The sequence below is a fragment of the Montipora foliosa genome, chromosome 3, assembly GCF_036669935.1.
Source record: "Montipora foliosa isolate CH-2021 chromosome 3, ASM3666993v2, whole genome shotgun sequence".
Taxonomy (NCBI): Eukaryota; Metazoa; Cnidaria; class Anthozoa; order Scleractinia; family Acroporidae; genus Montipora; species Montipora foliosa.
In genome coordinates this window covers 41469846-41489997 of record NC_090871.1, presented here as the reverse complement: position 1 = coordinate 41489997, position 20152 = coordinate 41469846, and the positions used below count along the sequence as shown (strand labels likewise).

Below are 20152 nucleotides of genomic sequence, written 5' to 3'. Positions count from 1 at the left end.
AGTGAAGCTGTTCGTAAAGACCAGTGAGGACTGACATAAAAAAAGTTTAAACGTTCGGTGGACAGTGTAAACGACCCATCTGTCCTTGATTTTCCATTTAGCTTTTAGTAGGGAATGCTCATCAACCAACTAGTTAACTGACAAAAATTTTATTTCCTTTGAGCTCAGTAGTTACACTCTTTCTTTTAATGATACAACATTAGCTCCATTACGAATCAGATAGTGTCGTCCATAAATATTGTCTTCATGGCGAATTTTATTGAGAACTGTATTTTGCAGAGTTACAAAGTTATGAACTGAAATTTTAAGAAATTAAACTCAAATCGGTGGCACCCAACGAGAATATAGTTCAAAACCACTTAAACATAGCATTGTTAAACGTATTTTAGTATTTAAACGGCAGATATAGGCATATTTTTATCCCCTAAAAATTTTTCATCTGTTTGGATTTCCTAGCTGAAAGTCTGGTGATCGGAAAATTATAGGGACAAAAACTTATCTTTTCGAAAATTTCAGCCAGAAAAAACGCTCCCGAAAATTCTAGGTGACCTTTTTTTAAGGTAAAAATCCGTTAAAAATGGGCAATTATACCATGTTTTAGATCTTCGAAAATCCTAGGACAGGCAAGCAAGCAAGAAATTTTAGTACAAATGTTCCGAAAATTCTAGATCTCAAATCGCCTTCCAAATAGATATTTTTCGAAAATTGACGTTGGGTGCCCCTGTCAAATGACATGCGAAGGTAAGGACTAGAGTTACAAACAAGGGAACTGACAAATGTCGTTTATTATTAGTATTACGAGCTCATCACAAATGGGCTAAAATTACTTGGAATACAACATCAGCTCCATATCAGTTCTATGGATAAAGAAGAAAAACAGACAGGCGAGTCAGTGAAAATTAGTTGAATGACCATGTTTTTATTTTCATGAAATGCCCAGTTATGCAGGTAGTGACGATGGGCCCCGGGCGATGGGCATTTTATGGAGTTAGAAAGTTGTGAGCGCAAATGAATATTACCTCTAATTTCCAGCTTCAATGCTCTCGATGTTATCTCCAAAACGAACGAGATTTGTTATCCGCTATAATCACTATCAGTTACCGAATCTCACCACATCGCGAAACGGCCGGGCTAGTTAATTTCAGTAATAGCATGTACTAAAGAGCCTAATTTGATCGATAAGTAGGACAGCGGAAATATTTTGAATTTTTTTTGTGCTTTTATTTATCACTTTTCTTAAACTTCCACGAACTCTGTTTGTCAACACTTATTTGGACTGAAGTCTTTGTTACCTTCGGCTCAACAAAATCCGCATGTTTTTGCGCAGGACTTCTTCATATTTTCATAAAAGTCACATGCTCCATAAATCTTTTCAAAGAGACAGTAGAAGACGTCGCCATCCGCATCAAAACAATGGGATGCACGCTTTTCATGAGGCTCCACCTCTGAAAATTAATGAGAATACCAAACATCTTTAGTTAATATCTTTAGCTGCTGAAAGCTGGGTTGTATAAAGTTTACTTTAGACAAGTAAAGAGGGTCAGTTGCCTTGGGTCCCGCGGACGGAACAGCCAATAAAATGCCTTGTGGATTCAAAGCAGACCCATCAATCATTATATTTACGATAATAATTATGCAAAATAAACAAAATGTGACTTCCCTGCTTGAAGAGTTTTCTTTTCCGAGACCTAGTCGCGGGATATCTTGACAACTAATATTGATTGTCAGAGAATAACTAATGTTAAATAGCAATTTCGATCAAAAAGGTTTTCGACTTCTCAGCAGCTGCTACAGTTTTCATCTTGAAAAGTTCAAGATTGTTAACACGGCATGAGGTGCGTCGGAGAGGACAAACAAGCGGTCCCTTCAAATGAAAGATCCCTTCATTGTGAATTTTCAGCTCCCCCGAAGAATTGTCATCACTGACACTTCCAGCTGCCCTTCACCAGTAGGTGCCATGCTGGCTCAGTGCTCTAGTAATGTCATTGAAGCTTTTTAATTTAAAAAAAATTCTAACGAATTATTTAACTAAAAAAAAAAGAGATCAATTTTCGAAGCTTTTGAACGCAACTTACCAAGACTTTTCCGACTAACTTATTGGTAATATGGTTTAGTAAAGGTAAATTTGCAGTAGTATAGAACACATTTACAATAATTAAAATCAACATTCATTTCAGCCAATAATTTGCGGCTTATAGTCGAAGAACAACTTTACCGCTACTAGGTGATTCAAGTCTGATGACACTAAAAATGTTAAGGAGTGAAATTATCAGTACAAACAAGTGTAACAATTGAACTTTTGTGGTAACCGCTACGAACTATGAAACAGTGCTGTGAATTTTAAAGAATGGACGGCAAACTAAACTGGAATAATTTATAAAGTCGTTCTGACTACAATTCACATGCACACCCCAAGAAAATTTGTTAGAAAATTGTTAGCTGCGGTTATTATCGAACTCAGTCTTATACCTCGAAACAGAATCCAAAAGAAAAAAAAATTAAAACTATACTTTATTTTCTGGAATGCCTTTAATTTTTTAAATGGTGAAAAGAACCTATAAAAAACCACAACAAAGATTCCAAATTATGGAAGCAGTATCAACTTCATGTACTTTTTTACACTTGAATGAATCTGTATCACACAATACAAAGTTACAGAAACGTTCTCAGTTGTGATTTACGTAATAATAAGTTGTTTCTGTTTTTATTTGACATTTTGCCAAAACCGGCATCAGTTTTGCAAATGCTAAAACTACTTCAGTCTTGAGAGAAAACTTTGTGGCTAAGTTGTCATTTTTAGACCCTAAGATTTTTTTCACATGCCTCCGGATTAAATCCACTCTTTAAGTTACTTTGGTTAAGTACACCAGACTTTGTAAATTGCCAACCAGTTGGGTTTTTTGGACCTGTTATGTTTCCTTGAATTGCTTTTTTCGAAAGCTCTAAAACTCTAAATAACAAAGTGTGTAAAACATGGGTTTCATCCTTTTTTGCGTCATCAAAGCTAGATGTAACTGCAAAAACTCTAGCAACCACCTAAACTTGTTTTTTTTTTTAATTTACATTTTAGCGGTTTGGTAATTCAGGCTGGACAGCTTTTTTCTTACCTTGAAAATTCCCTTTCGCAAGGTTATCAAAATCCATTGATTTACGTGATGGAAAAGCCATGGCAGTAGACACAAGTGAAGCAAGCAAAAGATATAAGACGAAGTCCGCAGTCATTGTGATTTTGTGGTACCTATGGACAATTAACAAAATGTGAGATCATGGAGCTTATTTATGACAGTTAAATATGCATATTACTTTGCACGCAATCATCAACACTTTGCGTTGAATGAAAACACCTTATGCGTCTACTCACGACTATTCGCTGATGATCGCAAACAAAACGGAAATCCGATATCACCTGCGATAAAAGTAACATTGTTTTCATTTCCATGGGCTTTTTAATCAAGTCATGATAAATTATTGCGGTTAGGGTTATTGCGGGGATATAACTTGTTCTTAGACTTATATTGCAATTTCCTCTTGACAAAGGAAGTTGGAAGACAACCCTACTTTGAGAAACATTTTTTCGATAACCGATGGTTTTGCTTCTTTTTATCTTTCCCTTAATTGGTAATATTTTGCATTCTTTAATCAGTTTCGAGTTTCTTTCAAGTTTTTCCCGTGGCCACTTATCGAGATGTTATCTGCTTAAGTAAGCGGCCGAAATTTGTAGACACCTGCATATTCTCTTTGAAGCTGTTGTGTATCACTAATGGTCTTCCTTGCAAACCGAATGACTGGATAAACTAAGGACTTGTGCCTCAAGGTCACTCTTCATTAAAATTTGTAGCCATAGTTTTAAATTTCACACGCCCATAATGTGTGATTAATTGGAGAAAGTACTTTCCAAAGCGAATAGTAAAATTTGAAAAGCAAATAGGATATAATCAGTCATGCAAGAACGCTCTTCAGTTGTGACCACGTCGCTGTAACTTTCCGACATTTCTCGTTTCTGTTGAAAGAGTTTAAAACAAAACAGACAAAGCAAAACAGTGTCTTTTCTTTTACAACGCAAAAAATTAAAAACAAACTTGAGTAGTAAACCATCGCGATTAATGTTTCACACCTGTCACAATTAACGCATTCGTTTCATAATATTCTCCACTTGCACAAATCCCATAATACATCTCTTTTATCCCCCAAAATTTTGCATAATCATTTGTTTGCAATTTCTCCTGGGACATGAAGAAGTCCCAAGAGGAAGTGAAAACAATGCCTATGCAAGTTTTTGTGGGGTGAAAGAGGTGCATTATGGGATTTGTGCAAGTGAAGAATCAAAGCAGATTGCGAAAATCACGCCTTTCAGCGTCGGAGGAGGGCAACAGCCTGATTGTTTTAAAAGAGCTTTCCTCAGTTGTTATCTCGTATGGTTGGCACAAATTAAAGCATTCTGCCCCCCCGATCAAAAAGATTTTTATAATTATACCGGTAACCGACGGGGTATTTTTATTTAAGAATCACTTACGGCTTGAAGTATCCACTCGTGATTGGTAGTGGAGGCCAGGGGCTTCGTACGCAAGGCTAAATTTCAAACAGTGCTTGAAAGTGAAATAATTTTTCACTTTTTTATCTTTCAGGCACAGTTTTTTTTATATCCGGGCTCATCAATTCTCTTAAAGACAAAACAAGCCTTCGCCGTGAAAATTTTTTATCAAGATTCGGAACCAGATGTTTTTCTTCTTTTTGTGACGTTTTTATTTCCGAGGGATAACACAACGCAAGCGGCTCCCACAGCGTATACTAAGTTTCCTTTCGAAGGCTGGAGACTTCACGCTGATGATTGTTGTGAAAATTCTTCATGGAAATGAATCGGTCGGAATTATGGGCACTGACGTTGTCTAATAAGATGACTAGAATCATGATAGTCACCAATCGACTGAACTGCTGAAATAGGAACGTAACCATGTACAACAGTTATTCCCATTGTCAATTTTGTCCAACACGTCGAAAGACGTGTGTTTGTCAAGATTAATTCATAAAATTGAATTTGAAGGCTCGAAAGATGAGCTTTCGAATGTTTTCCCGTTGGCTAATTTCAACTCACCGGATCCTGCCTCAGATGATGCCAATTACAAATTTCAATATAACTCGACTTCGGCTTTCACCTGTTCCTAAGTTAAGGCGGCCTTGTTGCGGTCTCTTTCACTTTTTTTTCTCCTAGCCGCCGGACAGGAACACCATTTTTGCTCCTTGCGTTCGTTTAAATCCTTGTTTAAACAAAACCAACCAGTTTTTCTTTGGCGTGCATCAGATGATTTTGACGAAGCACGACTTCGAAAATTTTGCAGTGGGCGGCACACAGGTGGAAAATGAGCTACAAATTTCCAACAAATGATCTATATATTAAAGATTTTGGCCCACGTTCGCTATTTTTCACTTACGTGTTATCAGAGGAAGAGAAGAACATTTTTTCTGTTTAATTACCAAACATTTAAATGCTACTTAGATATTAAAGATAAATGTTATCACAACACGGCTAAAACCCCTAATATAAAACGTAAAAACGTTTTTATTTATATTAGGGAGTTTAAGAACGGTAACGTCTACGAAAACGTTACTGCAAAATATAACCTACAATGTAGCGCTATCAAAAGTATTTCACGATTATTCCGTCTTCTTTACCTTGTATAATACGGGTGAACTATCTGGCTGAAACTGGATGGGTGGGTACGCCGGTTTTAAAGTAAATATAGAAAATAAATGGTTCAGTGTTGCATGCTCACGTTGTTGTCAAAACCTAAAATGAGGTGATTTCACGTGTTTGTGATTCGTGGAGTTGGAGTATGTACGGCAAAGAAATGCTCGGAAATAGGCCAATTTCGATATATTAAAATTCAGTCCAGCCTAAACAAAAAGCATCATCTCGAGGCTCCTTTTGTTTAGGATTGAATTTTAATATATCGAAATTGGTCTAGTCGTGTTGCACGAGTGTTTTTTCTCCTTAAACCAATAATATTCTTGCGTAGTAGCCTTGAGGCTTTCGCGTTTAGTCATATTAAAAAAAAAACACTTACCTTTGTCGGGTGAAAGGCGTGAACCTCTCTTCATCTATACGCACTTCACACACTTTTATATTAACCGTGATTCTGATGAAGTCTGTCACCATTATATCCGAATCTGTCAATTTCGATATCAATTTCACCTTCGTTTTACCCGAAAAAGTTACAGTATCATTGCCATAGCCATGGCCGGTCTCTGCTTAAAATTCCTATTACCATATTGGCATGTCCGACCTGTAGGTTTTTTTACTACTTGTCTTATATTACTACTCAACTTTCTTTTTAACGAGACATGTGTTACTATTTGAGTGTGAGTATTTGGAGAGTTCCAGCTTATGGTCTGGCGTTGTATCTTTTTGCAAAACAGAAGCATTGACTGGGGTTCACATGGCCGTAACATCCTTCTTTAATTTTAGCCAGTAAAATCTAGTAGAGTTCAAAATAAAACAGTCAATATTGCTGACTCGACAAACATGTGCCGTTTCAGTTGAGGTTACCAGTTATGAAAGCAGAAGCTTCTGTCAAGTGGTGTTATCGTAATCGACAAAACTGTGGTACTGTGTTGGCGTGCAATGACATGACAAGATTTGGTCTTATCAAACTAGTTGATAAAGACAAACTGAATTAGCCACCGTAATCTTACTTGTTGCTGCTGAAGTACAGCTAGGAATGAAACGAATCAACCAAAAGTTTATTGGAGTTGGTTTCTGTTCCTGCGTAGAAGTTTCTCTAACTCCCAAGTACAACTTCGGCATTTTATAATCTTTGTCACCTGTCAAGTCCGTGTTAATCATGTGTCATGTAACACCTGGAAAACAAACCACGCCTGCGCGGTGCCTACATTCCTTCTTCAGACTTGGCACCTATCACAACATCTCTTTCACTTAGCTTTTACAAAGGTTAACGTTCAATCAAGGTTTACGCAGCGCAACACAGAATCAGCCAAAATATACAAACAGTACGCAACAAGTTAGAATAGTTTTAAAAGAAACGTATATCTCAGGACTCAACAGAAAACAACAACCGAGAACTGTTACATAACAAACGACTGGGACAAGGAGTGATGGGCTAAAAGCACCGCATAATTCAACCCATAAGTTACTTACGTGCGGCACCCATCGTAGTTGAAAAAGTATAGTATAATTACGTAGGTGATTACTGAAAATTCTCTGTTCTAATTGGTTGCACTTGGGGTAATTATTACGCGATAATCACCTAAGTGTTTTTTTTCAAAATGGCCGCAAGCCGTTTTGTCGAGGTGACAGACGAAAAAATTAATTGTTTTAAAGAAAATGCATATTTGTCAAATAATCACCCATGTAATTACACTAAAACAATTATTTACCTCAGGCTCGGTGAATATCGAATATCGGTGAATTAAAAACCTCCACTTCATGTCGGTCGAATAATAATTGTTAAGCGTTAAAAGCTCGCTTAAACCTATGCAAAGATTATTTGTCGGTAAACCAAAGGAACCGCTTTTTTTTTCATTAAACGAATTTAAATATTCTTAAATGAAAATCGACTTGCCTGGAATACCAAACACCTTTTTTAAGATACCTCTTTAATACTGAAATCGTGGTAGGAGAAAATGTTTATCCATCATGCATCGCTGAAAGAGCAACAAGAGCCGGCATTTCGCAAAATAATCTTAGCCTGAAAAAACAGTTCTTTTTATCAGTAAGATTTGTGACGTCCCGAGCGTTAGCCCTTCGCTCTCACGAAGAAACATTAAAAAGTATTTGTATTTGTTTTCCGAAGATTAGACGCTTTTAATTTGTTTTACATTTATTCCTCCTGCAGGTGCATATCATTTTAGGCACGATATGTTTTGAATAGTTTTACAATCACATATAGAAGCTCCTGTCATATTCATTTGTGTTTTAACTCTATACTAGTCACTGAATAATGGTAGGTAAAAATGCAAGAAGGATAGAAGTTGTCGCGTTCCCAGTGCCAAAGCCTCGTGGGGCTATGCACTGGAGTTCGCCAGGTGTTGTATACCGAGGAGGCGGGCGGGTTTGAAACCTTTATTATACCAGGCTACACACAAACAGCACTTGCGGTAAAAAACTAAAGGTAAATACAATGGTTTAAGTTTAAAGAAAACTTAAAAGAAAACGAAGAAAAGGAAAAAGAACCTAGACGTGAAAAGTATGACTTACATTTTGATCTCGACTCCTGGCCTTGGTTGTTCAAAGGGTGGATAACGATATCCACCGGATAATCACTATTCACTCAGTAAATAAACACTAGCAAAACCAATTGAGTTATCCTGTAGAAAGCGCTCCAGCCCTCGAAAAACTGTTTCAAAATGAAACAGTCAATATTGCTGACTCGACACACGTGTGTCGTTTCATTTGAGGTTAACAGTTATGAAAGCAGAAGCTTCTGTCAAGTGGTGTTATCGGAATCGACAAAACTGTGGTACCGTGTTGGCGTGGAATGACATGACAAGATTTGGTCTTATCAAACTAGTTGATAAAGATAAACTGAATTAGCCACGGTAATCTTACTTGTTGCTGCTGAAGTACAGTTACGGAATGAAACGAATCAACCAAAAGAGTATTGGAGTTGGTTTCTGTTCCTGTCTAGAAGTTTCTCTAACTCCCAAATACAACTTCGGCATTTTTATACTCTTTGGCACCTGTCAAGTCCGTGTTAATCATGTGTCATGTAACACCGACACCGCGGCAAAATGAGTGCGCAGGCTTGACCCACGCGCGAGGGACTGGTACCAATTAAATTTGCCATAGAAACAACAGCGCGGCAAAATGGCGGCAATTTAAATTTTCTGTGTTTTTTTTCATTTTGCAATGATAAGGACAACACTACGTTGATAAGGTTTAAATTTTGAAGAGAGCTTCCTGAAAGACTAATCTTGCGTGTGTCTTTTCAAACCAAAAAACTATAGTTCCAGGAGAAATTTACCTTGCATTCGAGCGCTAGAGCAAAAGGATGAAGTTCGTAATTTTATTAGTCGCGATGGTCTCTGCGTTGGTAAACCTCTGGGGAGAAAACAACCTCGTTCCCAGGGTCTCTCTTCTCTGACTCCATTGTCGATGACAATGGAGGCAGAGAAGAGAGACCCTGGGAACGAGGTTGGGGAGAAAACTGTGCACTGAGAATAAAAACGCGGGGTAAACATCTTTGCAAGGGCACAATGGTAATTTCTACTGCGAAGATGGCTTCTGTTGCTTCTGTTGAACGAGGAAATTGTCTGCTTGTTTCATTGGAATCATTTGAAAGCGAGAAATAAGTTCTTTTCCTTCCCCGCATCCCACTCATTCGGCAACTTGGATAAGTCACTTCCCTGCCCTCAATTCTCATATTTTACAACACTAGTTACTTTTCCAAGAGCGAGGCAATAAAATAAAGAAAAGACAGGATCGCAAAAAAGTTTTGAAACCAAGTATAAATTTGACTCCAATGCTACTTCAGTGATGTTTCCCTTTTACTTGGCGTTTGGTAATGGTCCATCTTTGAAAATATTGCGTTTGGTAATGGTCCATCTTTGAAAATATTTTTTCAGCATTTTTCCTGCAGCTATGACACCACTTTTAGCTACTTTTTTACCTGGCTGGTAACTGTAATTTTTTTCCAGCTTCGTCGATCACCTTGTAGAGCCTTGCTGGGATGAGGGTGGGGAGACATGAGAATCATGATCATGAAACATACAAAACATTCACCTGCATGTGTTTGGAAAATACTCATGTCACTTTTGCATGCATCGCACCAGCAAAAATCCAGCCTAAATTTTGCACTGTGTGTAAAGATATTGAGAGAGGAATGTAATCATACATCCAGCAAGATGAGAGGCATTCTGCTCCATTATCTAAGATTTTATTCTGCACAACTGATCCACCCACAATGGCTTTATCTGGACTTACAATGACTCTATCCAATTCATTTTCAACAACAACAGCAACAACAACAACCACTATGGTATGTGATACCACAAAACAAAATATACAGTAACTCAAATCTCTCTCTAATTTTATTTTTGTAACTGCCATATATTCATTATTAACACTATTACAAGCAATTCTCAGAAATTAATCTCAAAACCCATGCTCAGCAAGAGAAAGACTAAAATAACATACAGCTGTATTAATGAAAGTAAGACAGTTTACTTGAATAAAAAAAACTAAATTATATTTGCTTGGTCAAACATTGAATTATAAGGGTGTGGCAAGTAAATAATTATTGTCCCTTTTCCAAACAATTTTGAAAAGCTGTTTGGAAATCATCTTGTATTAATCACTGACATGCTAGCATCTGTGATGTTTAATTTACAGTAATACTGTTGTCATCATGCAGGATCTCATGCAGGAAAAAAAATGAGAGATGGCAAACAACCCTGGCTTTTTTTCATCACAAAACCAATAAAATATTCAACGCTGAACTCCTCATCACAATCTCTGAAAACAACCTTGAATGTTGCTTGCCATGCGTGGTTTGACCAGATCAGCACACACAGCAGGAAGAGTTTTAAACTTCAGCACTGGAATCAGAATAAATGACATGTGTAAGAAACAAAAGGAAACTGGTCAAAGTTAAACAACAATATTATTAACACTTGCTCATTTTCATGTGCAGATGTCACTTAAGATACTTGCAAAAACATGGAAATCTGTGCCCTATTTGTAAAGATCCCATTCTAAAAAAAACTAAACAACTTAACTGACTCCCTTAATGAGAGGTTTTGTCTAACAATGCAGATAAAAACAGTTGCTCACATCTTGAAAGTAATGACAGTCAAAATGACAGCCAGCCAGATATCAATACTTTTCACAAGATTTCTTCAGGTCAGATGACAGGGACAATAAAATCAACAGAAATCTAGAGATCAATAATTAAATTTAATCATACCACAACCTAGTGTGTCTTGCAAAACAACACAGAGCTGGAAAAGAGAGAGCACCAACATCTACCAGACAAACTATTGCTCTTGCTGTGGACAACTAGGTCACAGAAGAATTCATAACTCTCGTATCACATGTCAGAGGTTAAAACTTCTGTTGCGTCGAAGCCCTCAGCGGTTTTAGAGGAATTGCCCTTAAGCGGAACACAGTAAACGAAAAATGTGGTCAGTTTAAAATTTACAACTGGTGTGACCGAAACACGAGCAAACATGGTTTGGCGAAAATAACTATCATGGAAACGACATAAACAAATAAATATTTGATGCCTAAATAAGCTTACCTTTTTTGACTTTCTTGGAAACAACTCGGAACTACTGTTTAGTTTTTATGTCGAGGCCATGTTGAGCGTGAGATCTTGATCATCAAAAGGTCCAAAAGAAACGTTTCCTTCACCGCCGAATAACCTCAAAAACAAAGAGCTCAAAAGCTCGAATCAAATGTGTTCGAAGCGGACCATGCGCACTCATTTTGCCGCGGTGTTTGTAACACCTGGAAAACAAAACACGCCTGCGCGGTGCCTATATTCTTTCTTCAGCTTTGGCACCTATCACAACATCTCTTTCACTTAGCTTTTACAAAGGTTAACGTTCAATCAAGGTTTACGCAGCGCAACACAGAATCAGCCAAAATATACAAACTGTACGCAACAAGTTAGAATAGTTTTAAAAGAAACGTATATCTCAGGACTCAACAGAAAACAACAACCGAGAACTGTTACATAACAAACGACTGGACAAGGAGTGATGGGCTAAAAGCACCGCCCAATTCAACCCATAAGTTACTTACGTAGGGTACCCATCTTAGTTAAAAAGTATAGTATAATTACGTAGGTGATTATTGAAAATTCTCTGTTCTAATTGGTTGCACTTGCGGTAATTATTACGCGATAATCACCTAAGTGGTTTTTTTCAAAATGGCCGCAAGCCGTTTTGTCGAGGTGACAGACGAAAAAATTAATTGTTTTAAAGAAAATGCATATTTGTCAAATAATCACCCATGTAATTACACTAAAACAATTATTTACCTCAGGCTCGGTGAATATAGAATAGGTGAATAGAAACCTCCACTTCATGTTGGTCGAATAATTGTTAGGCGTTAAAAGCCTGCTTAAACCTATGCAAAGATTATTTGTCGGTAAACCAAAGGAACCGCTCTTTTTTCATTAAACTTTGTTAAGCGTTAAAAGCCCGCTTAAACCTATGCAAAGATTATTTGTCGGTAAACCAAAGGAACCGCTCTTTTTTCATTAAACGAATTTAAATATTCTTAAATGAAAATCGACTTGCCTGGAATACCAAACACCTTTTTTAAGATACCTCTTTAATACTCAAATCGTGGTAGGAGAAAATGTTTATCCATCATGCATCGCTGATAGAGCAACAAGAGCCGGCATTTCGCAAAATAATCTTAGCCTGCAAAACATGTCCTTTTTATCAGTAAGATTTGTGACGTCCCGAGCGTTAGCCCTTCGCTCTGACGAAGAAACATCAAAAAGCATTTGTATTTGTTTTCCGAAGATTAGACGCTTTTAATTTGTTTCACATTTATTCCTCCTGTAGGTGCATATCATTTCAGGTACGATATGTTTTGAATAGTTTTACAATCACATATAGAAGCTCCTGTCATATTCATTTGTGTTTTTAACTCTATACTAGTCACTGAATAATGGTAGGTAAAAATGCAAGAAGGATAGAAGTTGTCGCGTTCCCAGTGCCAAAGCCTCGTGGGGCTATGCACTGGAGTTCGCCAAGTGTTGTATACCGAGGAGGCGGGCCGGTTTGAAACGTTTATTATACCAGGCTATACACAAAAAGCACTTGCGGTAAAAAAACTAAAGGTAAATACAATGGTTTAAGTTTAAAGAAAACTTAAAAGAAAACGAAGAAAAAAGGAAAAAGAACCTAGACCTGAAAAGCATGACTTACATTTTGATCTCGACTCCTGGCCTTGGTTGTTCAAAAGGTGGATAACGATATCGATAAACGATAACGATAACGATAATCGCTATTCATTCAGCAAATAAACACTAGCAAAACCAAAGACGAAAAAATTAATTGTTTTAAAGAAAATGCATATTTGTCAAATAATCACCCATGTAATTACACTAAAACAATTATTTACCTCAGGCTCGGTGAATATAGAATAGGTGAATAGAAACCTCCACTTCATGTTGGTCGAATAATTGTTAGGCGTTAAAAGCCCGCTTAAACCTATGCAAAGATTATTTGTCGGTAAACCAAAGGAACCGCTCTTTTTTCATTAAACTTTGTTAAGCGTTAAAAGCCCGCTTAAACCTATGCAAAGATTATTTGTTGGTAAACCAAAGGAACCGCTCTTTTTTCATTAAACGAATTTAAATATTCTTAAATGAAAATCGACTTGCCTGGAATACCAAACACTCAAATCGTGGTAGGAGAAAATGTTTATCCATCATGCATCGCTGATAGAGCAACAAGAGCCGGCATTTCGCAAAATAATCTTAGCCTGCAAAACATGTCCTTTTTATCAGTAAGATTTGTGACGTCCCGAGCGTTAGCCCTTCGCTCTGACGAAGAAACATCAAAAAGCATTTGTATTTGTTTTCCGAAGATTAGACGCTTTTAATTTGTTTCACATTTATTCCTCCTGTAGGTGCATATCGTTTCAGGTACGATATGTTTTGAATAGTTTTACAATCACATATAGAAGCTCCTGTCATATTCATTTGTGTTTTTAACTCTATACTAGTCACTGAATAATGGTAGGTAAAAATGCAAGAAGGATAGAAGTTGTCGCGTTCCCAGTGCCAAAGCCTCGTGGGGCTATGCACTGGAGTTCGCCAAGTGTTGTATACCGAGGAGGCGGGCCGGTTTGAAACGTTTATTATACCAGGCTATACACAAAAAGCACTTGCGGTAAAAAAACTAAAGGTAAATACAATGGTTTAAGTTTAAAGAAAACTTAAAAGAAAACGAAGAAAAAAGGAAAAAGAACCTAGACCTGAAAAGCATGACTTACATTTTGATCTCGACTCCTGGCCTTGGTTGTTCAAAAGGTGGATAACGATATCCACCCGATAATCGCTATTCATTCAGCAAATAAACACTAGCAAAACCAATTGAGTTATCCTGTAGAAAGCGCTCCAGCCCTTCGAAAAACTGTTTCAAAATGAAACAGTCAATATTGCTGACTCGACACACGTGTGTCGTTTCATTTGAGGTTAACAGTTATAAAAGCAGAAGCTTCTGTCATGTGGTGTTATCGGAATCGACAAAACTGTGGTAACGTGTTGGCGTGGAATGACATGACAAGATTTGGTCTTATCAAACTAGTTGATAAAGACAAACTGAATTAGCCACCGTAATGTTACTTGTTGCTGTTGAAGTACAGTTACGGAATGAAACGAATCAACCAAAAGAGTATTGGAGTTGGTTTCTGTTCCTATCTAGAAGTTTCTCTAACTCCCAAATACAACTTCAGCATTTTTATACTCTTTGGCACCTGTCAAGTCCGTGTTAATCATGTGTCATGTAACACCGACACCGCAGCAAAATGAGTGCACAGGCTTGACCCACGCGCGAGGGACTGGTACCAATTAAATTTGCCATAGAAACAACAGCGCGGCAAAATGGCGGCAATTTAAGTTCTCTGTGTTTGTTTTCATTTTGCGATGATAAGGACAACACTACGTTGATAAGGTTTAAATTTTGAAGAGAGCTTCCTGAAAGACTAATCTTCCGTGTGTCTTTTCAAACCAAAAAACTATAGTTCAAACCAGGAGAAATTTGCCTTGCATTCGAGCGCTAGAGCAAAAGGATGAAGTTCGTAATTTTATTAGTCGCGATGGTCTCTGCGTTGGTAAACCTCTGGGGAGAAAACAACCTCGTTCCCAGGGTCTCTCTTCTCTGCCTCCATTGTCAACGGCATTAGAGGCAGAGAAGAGAGACCCTGGGAACGAGGTTGGGGAGAAAACTGTGCACTGAGAAGGAAAACGCGGGGTAAACATCTTTGCAAGGGCACAATGGTAATTTCTACTGCGAAGATGGCTTTTGTTGCTCCTGTTGAACGAGGAAATTGTCTGCTTGTTTCATTGGAATCATTTGAAAGCGAGAAATAAGTTCTTTTCATGCCCGCATCCCACTCATTCGGCAACTTGGATAAGTCACTTCCCTGCCCTCAATTCTCATATTTTACAACACTAGTTACTTTTCCAAGAGCGAGGTAATAAAATAAAGAAAAGAAGTCTTAATTTTAAGAGAGGATCGCAAAAAAGTTTTGAAACTAAGTATAAATTTGACTCCAATGCTACTTGATGTTTCCCTTTTACTTGGCGTTTGGTAATGGTCCATCTTTGAAAATATTTTTTCAGCATTTTTCCTGCAGCTATGACACCACTTTTAGCTACTTTTTTACCTGGCTGGTAACTGTAATTTTTTTCCAGCTTCGTCGATCACCTTGTAGAGCCTTGCTGGGATGAGGGTGGGGAGACATGAGAATCATGATCATGAAACATACAAAACATTCACCTGCATGTGTTTGGAAAATACTCATGTCACTTTTGCATGCATCGCACCAGCAAAAATCCAGCCTAAATTTTGCACTGTGTGTAAAGATACTGAGAGAGGAATGTAATCATACATCCAGCAAGATGAGAGGCATTCTGCTCCATTATCTAAGATTTTATTCTGCACAACTGATCCACCCACAATGGCTTTATCTGGACCCACAATGACTCTATCCAATTCATTTTCAACAACAACAACAACCACAACAACTACTATGGTGTGTGATACCACAAAACAAAATATACAGTAACTCAAATATCTCTGTAATTTTATTTTTGTAACTACCATATATTCATTATTAACACTATTACAAGCAATTCTCAGAAATTAATCTCAAAACCCATGCTCAGCAAGAGAAAGACTAAAATAACATGCAGCTGTATCAGGGTTCTATCTAGGGTATTTGAGGGGTAGAAGCTTCCCCCCCAAAATGCCCAGCTTCCCCCCAAAAAATATTGTTATCATTACAGTATATAAGTAACTATACCGGAAAAATCATCCAGACGCAACGAGATCAGTGCACATGAACTTGGCAAAGGTAGCTGCGATTGCAAATGTATTACCGGTGACAACAGCCACTGTTGAGCGTTCCTTCAGCGCCATGAAGCTAATTAAAACAAGGCTCCTCAGTAGGCTCGTTGCGGATGCACTTAAACACACTATGCGAATTTGCATCGAAGGTCCTGACCAGTTGTCAGATTACGTCCTGGAGTCAGTGGTTGATCATTACAAAAGTGTAAAGAAGCGCAAACTGGCTTTGTAATTCAATTCAATTTCAGTTCAACTTTTTAAAGAAGGAAAGTACATTTAGATCCTGAATTGATCAGGGAGATTTTCCAAAGATCAATTGCCATGATTTGTTTACCAGTATTTTTCACACTCGATTAGACGCATTGTCAGTTAACAGTCGCATCTACCGCGGTCAGTTTTTATTTACAGGTTTACAGTTATCTAGAATTTTGCAGTAGTTACGAGCATTGGTAAGAAATGGGAAAGTGCCGTTGTTGAGTTTATTTATTTTATTGACGTACTAACAAGTCAACGAGTATGTATAAATATTTGTGGAATTAGACGTGTCGGGTAACTCTTCTGTTCACGTTAGCAAATATCGGAGCTCAGCCCGGTTTAACATTGTCAGAACGTGATCACGACTAAAAAATAAAATAAAATACTACTGTAACATTTCTCAAAATTGTGTCTCAAAATGCACCAGACTGCATCTCAGCGCATATTCATTTCAAAAAATTTCCTGAAGAGCATGCTCCCGGACCCCCCTAGGAAGCTCGTGGCCTTCTGCCACTCGGAACTTCTCCCCCAAACGATAAATCCTAGATAGAACCCTGTGTATTAATGAAAGTAAGACAGTAAAGATACTGAGAGAGGAATGTAATCATACATCCAGCAAGATGAGAGGCATTCTGCTCCATTATCTAAGATTTTATTCTGCACAACTGATCCACCCACAATGGCTTTATCTGGACCCACAATGACTCTATCCAATTCATTTTCAACAACAACAACAACCACAACAACTACTATGGTATGTGATACCACAAAACAAAATATACAGTAACTCAAATATCTCTGTAATTCTATTTTTGTAACTGCCATATATATATTCATTATTAACACTATTACAAGCAATTCTCAGAAATTAATCTCAAAACCCATGCTCAGCAAGAGAAAGACTAAAATAACATACAGCTGTATTAATGAAAGTAAGACAGTTTACTTGAATAAAAAAAACTAAATTATATTTGCTTGGTCAAACATTGAATTATAAGGGTGTGGCAAGTAAATAATTATTGTCCCTTTTCCAAACAATTTTGAAAAGCTGTTTGGAAATCATCTTGTATTAATCACTGACATGCTAGCATCTGTGATGTTTAATTTACAGTAATACTGTTGTCATCATGCAGGATCTCATGCAGGAAAAAAATGAGAGATGAAAAACAACCCAACAAAAGCAATAAAATATTCAACGCTGAACTCCTCATCACAATCTCTGAAAACAACCTTGAATGTTGCTTGCCATGCATGGTTTGACCAGATCAGCACACACAGCAGGAAGAGTTTTAAACTTCAGCACTGGAATCAGAATAAATGACATGTGTAAGAAACAAAAGGAAACTGGTCAAAGTTAAACAACAATATTATTAACACTTGCTCATTTTCATGTGCAGATGTCACTTAAGATACTTGCAAAAACATGGAAATCTGTGCCCTATTTGTAAAGATCCCATTCTAAAAAAAACTAAACAACTTAACTGACTCCCTTAATGAGAGGTTTTGTCTAACAATGCAGATAAAAACAGTTGCTCACATCTTGAAAGTAATGACAGTCAAAATGACAGCCAGCCAGATATCAATACTTTTCACAAGATTTCTTCAGGTCAGATGACTGGGACAATGAAATCAACAGAAATCTAGAGGTCAATAATTAAATTTAATCATACCACAACTTAGTGTGTCCTGCAAAGTAACACAGAGCTGGAAAAGAGAGAGCACCAACATCTACCAGACAAACTATTGCTCTTGCTGTGGACAACTAGGTCACAGAAGAATTCATAAAACTCGTATCACAGGTCAGAGGTTAAAACTTCTGTTGCGTCGAAGCCCTCAGCAGTTTTAGAGGAAATGCCCTTAAGCGAAACACAGTAAACGAAAAATGTTGTCAGTTTAAAATTTACAACTGGTGTGACCGAAACACGAGCAAACATGGTTTGGCGAAGATAACTATCATGGAAACGACATAAACAAATAAATATTTGATGCCTATATATGCTTACCTTTTTTGACTTTCTTGGAAACAACTCGGAACTACTGTTTAGTTTTTCTGTTGAGGCCATGTTGAGCGTGAGATCTTGATCATCAAAAGGTCCAAAAGAAACGTTTCCTTCACCGCCGAATAAGCTCAAAAACAAAGAGCTCAAAAGCTCGAATCAATTTGCCGCGGTGTTTGTAACACCTGGAAAACAAAACACGCCTGCGCGGTGCCTATATTCTTTCTTCAGACTTGGCACCTATCACAACATCTCTTTCACTTAGCTTTTACAAAGGTTAACGTTCAATCAAGGTTTACGCAGCGCAACACAGAATCAGCCAAAATATACAAACTGTACGCAACAAGTTAGAATAGTTTTAAAAGAAACGTATATCTCAGGACTCAACAGAAAACAACAACCGAGAACTGTTACATAACAAATGACTGGGACAAGGAGTGATGGGCTAAAAGCACCGCCCAATAGACCTTACTCATAAATGGAGGTCAATTTATAATTCTTTTGTCGAAGTGCAAATTAGCCTACCAAGCCTCGATACCATACAATGAATTGAAAAGAATTCTTGCTCTAAGATGAGGCTTGGTAGGCTAATTTGCACGTGGACAAAAGAATTATAAATGTGACTGCCATTTATGAATAAGGTCTATTCAACCCATAAGTTACTTACGTGGGGCACCCATCGTAGTTGAAAAAGTATAGTGTAATTACGCAGGTGATTATTGAAAATTCTCTGTTCTAATTGGTTGCAATTGCTGTGATTATTACGCGATAATCACCTAAGTGGTTTTTTCTTTTTCAAAATGGCCGCAAGCCGTTTTGTTGAGGTGACAGACGAAAAAATAATTGTTTTAAAGAAAATGCATATTTTTTAAATAATCACCCATGTAATTACTCTAAAACAATTATTCACCTCAGGCTCGGTGAATATCGAAAATCGGTGAATAAAAACCTCGACTTCATCTCGGTCGAATAATTGTTAAGCGTTAAAAGCCAGCTTAAACCTATGCAAAGATTATTTGTCGGTAAACCAAAGGAACCCGCTTTTTTTCATTAAACGAATTTAAATATTCTTAAATAATAATCGACTTGCCTGGAATACCAAACACCTTTTTTTAAGATACCTCTTTAATACTGAAATCGTGGTAGGAGAAAATGCTTATCCATCATGCATCGCTGATAGAGCAACAAGAGCCATTTCTCAAAATAATCTTCTTTTTTTTATCAGTAAGATTTGTGACTTCCCGAGCGTTAGCCCTTCGCTCTGACGAAGAAACATTAAAAAGCATTTGTATTTGTTTTCCGAAGATTAGACGCTTTTAATTTGTTTTACATTTATTCCTCCTGCAGGTGCATATCATTTCAGGCACGATATGTTTTGAATAGTTTTACAATCACATATAGAAGCTCTTGTCATATTCATTTGTGTTTTTAACTCTATACTAGTCACTGAATAATGGTAGGTAAAAATGCAAGAAGACTAGAAGTTGTCGCGTTCCCAGTGCCAAAGCCTCGTGGGGCTATGCACTGGAGTTCGCCAAGTGTTGTATACCGAGGAGGCGGGCCGGTTTGAAACGTTTATTATACCAGGCTATACACAAACAGCACTTGCGGTAAAAAACTAAAGGTAAATACAATGGTTTAAGTTTAAAGAAAACTGAAGCCTAGACGTGAAAAGCATGACTTACATTTTGATGTCGACTCCTGGCCTTGGTTGTTCAAAAGGTGGATAACGATATCCACTGGATAATCACTATTCATTCAGCGAATAAACACTAGCAAAACCAATTGAGTTATCCTGTGGATAGCGCTCGACCCCTCGGCAAACTGGGGTCTGGTGCCAAAAAGATACTCCG

At 37.5% G+C, this 20152-nt stretch overlaps 1 protein-coding gene and 2 long non-coding RNA genes across 17 annotated transcripts in view; 1 reads left to right on the top strand and 2 right to left on the bottom strand.

Moving 5' to 3' along the window:
* LOC137997432 (acid-sensing ion channel 2-like) overlaps positions 1 to 20152 on the top strand; it is a 60842-nt gene that overhangs the window by 5598 nt on the left and 35092 nt on the right. The window lies entirely within an intron of this gene.
* LOC137997433 (uncharacterized) lies at positions 131 to 20003 on the bottom strand. Of its 12 annotated transcripts, XR_011122472.1 has the most exons (5): positions 19985 to 19999; positions 19390 to 19560; positions 3108 to 3238; positions 1293 to 1445; positions 131 to 857 (listed from the first exon to the last, which is right to left on the bottom strand). It is a non-coding gene; the product is annotated as an uncharacterized lncRNA (long non-coding RNA). The 12 variants fall into 12 exon arrangements; XR_011122470.1 differs by lacking the exon at positions 19390 to 19560 and having other exon boundaries at positions 19985 to 20003; XR_011122476.1 differs by lacking the exons at positions 19390 to 19560; positions 19985 to 19999 and adding an exon at positions 14322 to 14340.
* On the bottom strand, positions 10049 to 11980 carry LOC137997434 (uncharacterized). Its single transcript, XR_011122478.1, has 3 exons — positions 11253 to 11980; positions 10920 to 11105; positions 10049 to 10551 (listed from the first exon to the last, which is right to left on the bottom strand). It is a non-coding gene; the product is annotated as an uncharacterized lncRNA (long non-coding RNA).